Genomic DNA, 8,237 nt, shown 5'->3' with positions numbered 1-8,237 from the left:
AGTTTAGATGGGAATGGAATATTTCCCTGATAATCTTAAAGTTCAACCCTTACTTATTGATAAGCATGTTGCTATAGGAACTGTGGGTCCCAAGGGTCTTGGTGTAGATTTGCATAGCTGCACAACTCTTGGGGTCCAGTCATGTCATGACAATTGAAATTGGAACTCCTTGCAATTGTTCAGTGCACAGTCAATGCAGATGTAGGTGTGGTCCTGTGGAATAGCACTTTTCTACATGTTATTTAGCATGTTCTCTTTGTTCCCTCTCTACTTCAGTGTGTATATGTCTATGTCTGCATCTCTGTATCACTATCATTTATCTCTCCATCTCTTTGGAAGGCTCTGAGTGTATTTCTCTCTGTGTTGTTTTCTTTTAATTTTTCATTTGACTCATCCTTCCTTCTTGAGCCTCTACACTTCCCTAACTTGTTTCCTATTTCCTGGATTCTTTTTTCAACTATCTCTCCTCCTTCAACTTGGAGAAAGATTGGGAGAGCTACTTATACACTGTTTTATATCTGACAAGCAGTGTGACCACAGCCAATTCACAAACCTCTTGAACTTCAGATTCCTCCCTTGTAAAAGAGGACAGGAATCCCCCTTCTACCTCCTTCCCTGAGCTTCTATGAGAAGGATACAGTGGGATGGCAACAGCAGTACTAGTGGCTGTCATTGTTGAGACTTCCTACTTATCAGGCACCTTATATCCATCACTTCACTCTCCCCAAGATATCCCATTTGGAGGGTTTGTATTGTTACATTCCACCATTTTTCTGAAAAGGAGACTGAGACGCCACAGGGTCATATGGTTTACCCAACATTACAGAACAGAATCTTTATTCAAACCTATGTTTTTGCCATGGCATATGCATAAAATTCTGATAATAAGGTGACTCATAAAATTGATTGGAAAATACACAGTGCCATTACAATGACAGTTATACCTTAACACTGACAGCTAATTGTAACTTCTTCTTTATTTTCTTTTTCAAATGCTCGATGAAAGAATACCTCTACAAAAGTGAAGACCATGAGATAAACCCTCAGTGAAAAAAACATGCTGAACAATTTCCTGAAGGAACATGCTTACGGACTGTCCTAGATTTCTTCGTGTGGGTCAAATATAACTATTCACCCCCTGAGCAACATCATGGATGTCAGGTTTTGGGAGGATGGTCCTCCAAAACGCCCCCTGGTGCTCTAGCCTAGCACTGGGGCTCATCTGGAGGTGACAGGTGGGATGCTGGGGCTGGGGCTCCTGCAGGAGGCAGAAACCCTGGGTAACAGTGGCTGTACCCAGAGGAGAAGGCACTATCATCCTCAACTCTTGGTCTTGGTGACTGGGCCCAGAAATTACCAAGTGGCAGGTAAACGTCCATTTCTGTGTCAAAGATGTGTCATTAGGTTGACGGAGTTTGTTCCTTCTGAGGAGAAGGTAATGGTGACCCACTTCAGTCCTCTTTCCTGGAAAAACCCATGGATGGAGGAGCCTGGTAGGCTGCAGTCCATGGGGTCGCTAAGAGTCAGACATGACTGAATGACTTCACTTTCACTTTTCACGTTCCTGAATTGGAGAAGGAAATGGTAACCCACTCCAGTGTTCTTGCCTGGAAAATACCAGGGACGGGCGAGCCTGGTGGGCTCCTGTCTATGGGGTTGCATAGATTCGGACATGACTGAAGCGACTTAGCAACAGCAGCAGCAGCAACTTCTGAAGTAAGGGAGTCACTCAGTTACAGATGAAGAGTGAACCATCTCTGATCAAAAGGTAGAACTAATTGCAAAGCAACTGTGAATCCCCAGGCAGAGGAATTCAGTTTCCACAGATGCAAGAACAGCAGTAAAAAGTACCTGAACCTGTATTCCATGTAAGGCCATAAGAATCTAACACAGTGCTTACAGCTTTTAGATTAGAAAACGGCTTATTTTGTCTTCAAGAATGCCCATGCCAGCCTGAATGATAGGCAAAGAGTAAATACATGTCAAATGAAAGGGTCACCTGTGTGGTGTTGATTGGATGTGGTCTGAGTTTGGAGGGAGTGGCTGGGGTTGATCAAGAAGGACATCTTGGAGAAGGGGATGCTAAGGCTGAGGTTGAAGAGACTACAGAGCTTCTCAAATGAAGGCACCAGGACTTCCCTGGGTGTCCAGCAGTTTTGGAGGCCCAGTGGTTATGCTTCTGGGCTTCCCATTCAGGAGGTACCACTTCCATGCCTGGTCATAGAGTCAGTATCCTGCATACAATGTAGCATAAGAAAAAACAATATCAAATGCTAGCACCTCTGTGATCAAAGGTTGTGAGCTGCACGGTGGTTAGAAAGTGATCTCAAGAGATATGTGACACCCAGAGGGAGGCAGCAGCGTGGGAATAGAGGGCAGCCAGTTCTGCAGTAACCCACTCCCTCCTTCTCCCTGTAATTGTTCTATGTGGGTAACATCACCATTGGAACACCGCCTCAGGAACTTCAGGTTATCTTTGTTTTTTTTTTTTTTTTTAATTTTTTAAAATTTTATTTTATTTTTAAACTTTACAATATTGTATTAGTTTTGCCAAATATCGGAATGAATCTGCCACAGGTATACCCACGTTCCCCATCATGAACCCTCCTCCCTCCTCCCTCCCCTACCCTCCCTCTGGGTCATCCCAGTGCACCAGCCCCAAGCATCCAGTACCATGTATTGAACCTGGACTGGCGACTCGTTTCATACATGATATTATACATGTTTCAATGCTATTCTCCCAAGTCTCCCCACCCTCTCCCTCTCCCACAGAGTCCATAAGACTGATCTATACATCGGTGTCTCTTTTGCTGTCTCATACACAGGGTTATTGTTACCATCTTTCTAAATTCCATATATATGCGTTAGTATACTGTATTGGTGTTTTTCTTTCTGGCATACTTCACTCTGTATAATAGGTTCCAGTTTCATCCATCTCATTAGAACTGATTCAAATGTATTCTTTTTAATGGCTGAGTAATACTCCATTGTGTATATGTACCACAGCTATCTTATCCATTCATCTGCTGATGGGCATCTAGGTTGCTTCCATGTCCTGGCTATTATAAACAGTGCTGCGATGAACATTGGGGTACACGTGTCTCTTTCCCTTCTGGTTTCCTCAGTGTGTATGCCCAGCAGTGGGATTGCTGGATCATAAGGCAGTTCTATTTCCAGTTTTTTAAGGAATCTCCACACTGTTCTCCATAGTGGCTGTACTAGTTTGCATTCCCACCAACAGTGTAAGAGAGTTCCCTTTTCTCCACACCCTCTCCAGCATTTATTGCTTGTAGACTTATGGATTGCAGCCATTCTGACTGGCGTGAAATGGTACTTCACTGTGGTTTTGATTTGCATTTCTCTGATAATGAGTGATGTTGAGCATCTTTTCATGTGTTTGTTAGCCATCTGTATGGCTTCTTTGGAGAAGTGTCTATTTAGTTCTTTGGCCCATTTTTTGATTGGGGTCATTTATTTTTCTGGAGTTGAGCTGTAGGAGTTGCTTATATATTTTTGAGATTAGTTGTTTGTCAGTTGCTTCATTTGCTATTATTTTCTCCCATTCTGAAGGCTGCCTTTTCAGCTTGCTAATAGTTTCCTTTGTTGTGCAGAAGCTTTTAAGTTTAATTAGGTCCCATTTGTTTATTTTTGCTTTTATTTCCAATATTTTGGGAGGTGGGTCATAGAGGATCCTGCTGTGATGTATGTCGGAGAGTGTTTTGCCTATGTTCTCCTCTAGGAGTTTTAATGTTTCTGGTCTTACGTTGAGATCTTTAATCCATTTTGAGTTTATTTTTGTGTTCAGGTTATCTTTGACACAGGCTCACCTGTCTTGTACGTTCTCTCCCTCTTTTGCCCCTGTCCAGCCTGTTGTGAGTACAGACACTCCGTACCTGGACCATCTTTCACTTGCCCTGCCGACGTTTCCACCCTTGGCACCTGATGACACTCATCTCTTGTGTCTGCAGCTACACAAGTTAGGTTTCAGACATTACAAGTCTTCCACCTTCCGGCCTACCCAAAAGACCTTCAGCATCATCTATGGATCTGGGAGCATGAAGGGATTTCTTGCTTATGAAACCTTTTGGGTAATGTGTAAAGAGAAGCTGAGTCAGGACTGGCTATGGAGTGACCCCTGCTTGGAAAACAGATGCAGGAACATCTGGCAGGACACTTCCTAGCCTAACTCCCATAGATATTGGCCATCTTACCCACAGGATCCTGTCCCTGGGGACGCAGTCCCCATGGTGACACACAAGCAAATGGATTAGCTAACCCAGAGTAACCCAGAGAGTAGCTTGAGATGCAGACTTGCAGCTGCTCTGCCCATGAGCAGTTCAAGGTTCATTTTGCTGGAAGCGAGAAGATGGGAAAAAAGCACCCACTTTTATATTCACAGACGGTTGTAGGCACTTTCAGGTAATAATTGGTTTAATCCTGCAACAACCACACACAGCAGGTGGTCTGATTAGCTCATTTGACATATGAGGAAACTGAGGTATAGAATACAAGGGCCTTGCCAAGGTCACACATGTGGTAAGTGATGGAGCTGGGCTGGCTTTTCAGGACTGCAGTTGCTGTGGGGTGTTTGGGATAGGATAAAACTGTTCTGGGGACCCTGGGGGCAATCAAGGGCTTCAAGTATTCAGAGTGGGAAACTGGAGGCCAGAGATGTCAGGGGGCCTGATAAATGAGTTCTCACTCTAGAAGACCTTTGAGAGTCTAATAAAACCCATTGCCTGCCTCCCCAAACTACCTGAATAGTTCCCCTCTCTCTCTTTCTCTCTTATACACACTCACAGAAACACACACGTATCCCCAAAAGTGAATTTCCTAGGCAATAATTTCATACAACCCTGCAAGCAAGATTTTGTTTTCAGATTCTGTCTACCTGGACAGTTGCAGAATCCACAGTCCCTTACAGAGAATGCAGCCCATTCCTATCATTACCTCATGCCAAAGAGAAGGCTATCTTGCTCTCGATTGTTTTGTTCACAAGGGGGCACCAGTGGGTCCTGGCCTGACTCTTGGTTGCCCCACCTGGACAGAAGCCACAAGGCCATTTTGACTCACTCAGGTGGTGTTTTTCAGAGGGGCAGATGTTTTAAAATTCACAGCCTCTCACAAATGGAATCCTCCCAGCTTGGTCTAACCATCTGAGGTCCACCAAAGACAGCCCAGGCTCAATTCGTCTTTGAGGATCTAATGGCAATGCACCCCAGCCCAGTCCTAGCCCCACTTCATGTATCTGTAAGTGGGAACACTCTTCTCTCCCACAGATTGGGGACCTTGTAAGAAATGACCAGCTGTTCAGTCTAAACATGGCAGAATATGGGTTTGAGGGTATACCTTTAGATGGCATCTTGGGCTGGAACTACCCCAACATATCCTTCATTGGAGCCATCCCCATCTTTGACAACCTGAAGAATCAAGGTGCCATTTCTGAGCCTGTTTTGCCTTCTACTTGAGCAAGTAAGTCTGAGATGGTCAATCCCTTTCTCCAAATTAGCTGTAAGATGCTTTCAGGTGCATGAAAATTATAGAACACTTGATAAAGAAGTATCCTGAGAGATAATCTAACCCAGGATAACTAGGGACTTACCTTGCATCACCACTGGTTTTTATAAATAATGCTTTAAGGGAACACATCCCTGCTCCTGGGCTCAAGACCAGTAACTTGGTCTAACGGGGTGAGTGAGGAGGAAGACTAATGGAAGGCAACAGGAAACAAGTTGGAGGAAAAAGCAATACGATTTGCTTATGAGTTTGATCAGGAAGGAAGGAGAAGGATGGTGGCTATCTTCCTTCCTCATTAGCATTCCACTGGGAGCCCAGGATCAGCTAACCAATTCGCAAGAGCCAGTGAAAAATAAGTGTGGGACACAAAACAAAATGTGGGATCCCTTGTTCAAGAAATATTAGTCATTTTAAGACAGGGAGAGCAGAGTTGGGGTCCTTTCTAGTGTGAGTCCCTTTGGACAGTAGAGGTCACAGGCCAGCGGAGCCAACTCTGGGTGACCTGAACCCATATCCTTAGCACTTAGCTTTGATTTTCCTGAAAAATGACAAGCTGGACATGGGTGAAGCAAAAACTCTTCAGCACCGTGCTATCTGAGGGTTTCTGAGCACACAGGTAGCAAGAGGTCCTGGGCCTCTTCAGAAGACATAGTGGGTGGAGCCCAGCCATGTAACTCAGCTTCTAACCTCCTCTGTGCCACTCATTAGCCAGTTACTGACCTCAGTCTGGTTCTCAATCACTCCTAGCCTTGATTTCTGCATCTGTAAATGGAGACCTTATTAGGGCCTTGATGGGTAGACAAGCACAAACACAAGCTCTCAGACAGTGCTGTTGTTACTGTCCTCCAAAGATCTGCCCTTCTTTTCTCTCTACAGATGCAGGGGAAGGGCAGTGTGGTGATGTTTGGTGGGGTGGACAAAGCCTACTAGCAGGGAGTGCTCAATAGAGTACCTTTGATCCAAGTGGGAGACTGGCAGGTACATATGGACCAGTAACCTCTCCCTCTGAGGGTCAGCCCAAGTGATGCCCCACATCTGTACATGGACACAGGCAGACACACACAAATGGATTCTCAGACACATAGTGACACAGACATATACACCACTTACAATGACACAGACAGACACACAGACACATGGAAACACACAATCAGACACATATAAACATGCATAGATAGTCAGAGACACAAATGCACAATTAGAGACACATACAAACACATATACAAACAAACACATAAACACATAGGTAAACAACCCATGGGTTCATAAATCTCAGGCCTTTTGACCAGGGCTCTGACCAGGGTCCTAAAAGGGTCTGGAGAGGTCTGTGCAGCTGGAAGAGGGCTGCACCCACTGCCCTGTGAGGTGTGGAGTATGTTAGAGGACTCTACAGTGTGGTAAACAGAGGATCAGGGAGAATTACACTGGCCTGAAAACAGTTATAAGATGACCAACTGTCCAGGGCTACCTGGGACCAAGGAAATTCTCAGTACAAATAAATGTCAGTTTAAAAACAGGGAAAGTCTTCAGCAAATGGGAAAAGCTGGTCTCCTTAGGGAGCAGCTACCCAGCAGTGGAGAGAGGTTGGCTGCAGTCTTATGACTTGAAAGCAACTAAAAAAAAAGACACCCCATGTACCTGGACACACAGTGGTGCAGGGCCTATAACAGAGAATCAGGAAGGTGGGATCCAGGCGTGATGAGAAGACAAGGGGCATAATTGATAGGATTCTTTGTGATACCCTCAGATGAAAGCTGACCTGTCCTTTGGAGTTTCTGTGGGCTAGTCATGTATTTCCTGGCCAGGGTCTCAGGGTCTGAGCTGATTGTAGGAACAGTGCTGGGAGACACCCTCTCCCAGAGGAACCCCTCTCTCCCACCATTATGAGAATCTGCTGTACCCGTGAATCTCCATCTTTACTCTGTGGTTGACCCATTATTTGTTCCCCACCAGATACAGCTCTCTGGATGTTTCTCATTCATTATTTTCAGTCTTCATTCACTCACTAAACAGACAAGCATTGGGCATCCACTGTGTGCCAGGCACTTTAGGGAGGCAATGAGAATAAAACTCACCCTCACATCTAAGAAGGCAGATGCACAAGAAATGACACACACACATAGTGAATTGTGACTTTGGTACATGCTAGACATGAGAAATGGAGAAGGCAATGCCACCTCTACTCCAGAACTCTTACCTGGAGAATCCTAGGGACAAGATCCTGGTGGGCTGCCATCTATGGGATCATACATAGTTGGACATGACTGAAGTGACCTAGCAGCAGCAGCAGCAGCAGCAGCAGCAGACACGAGAAAGAGTCTACAGAAACTGACCAAGACAGGAGACTGATAAACACCAAGGGAAAGACTTCCCTGAATAAATGACAACTAAGTTGGAATCTGGAAGATGATAAGAAATTTGCTAGTCAAAGGGGAGGAGACTTCTAGGAAGGAATACCAGCTTGTGGCAAGATACAAAAGATCATGGTGTATTCAAGTACTGTATTCAGGATGTCAAGGAAGGTGCTGTGTCAAGAGCAAAGAAAAGAGTCAGCCCAGAAGATGAAGGGATGTTTAGGGGACAGTTGGGAAGGGGGCAGCTCTGGGGAGATTCAGAGTGGCCTTGATGCTGCTTTGTCACACTGTCTCTCAGCATCTCCATGAAAAGAAAGGTTATTGCTTGTTCTGGTGGCTGCGAGGCCCTTATGGACTCTAGGACAT

General features: G+C 45.0%; 1 pseudogene; it reads left to right on the top strand.

Annotated features, from left to right (window-relative positions):
• The window catches only part of LOC104988798, a 26,251-nt pseudogene that overhangs the window by 14,576 nt on the left and 3,438 nt on the right, over positions 1–8,237 (top strand).

This window comes from Bison bison, unplaced genomic scaffold, assembly GCF_000754665.1.
Source record: "Bison bison bison isolate TAMUID 2011002044 unplaced genomic scaffold, Bison_UMD1.0 scf7180017864142, whole genome shotgun sequence".
NCBI lineage: Eukaryota > Metazoa > Chordata > Mammalia > Artiodactyla > Bovidae > Bison > Bison bison.
This window is presented reverse-complemented; position numbering and strand designations above follow the sequence as displayed.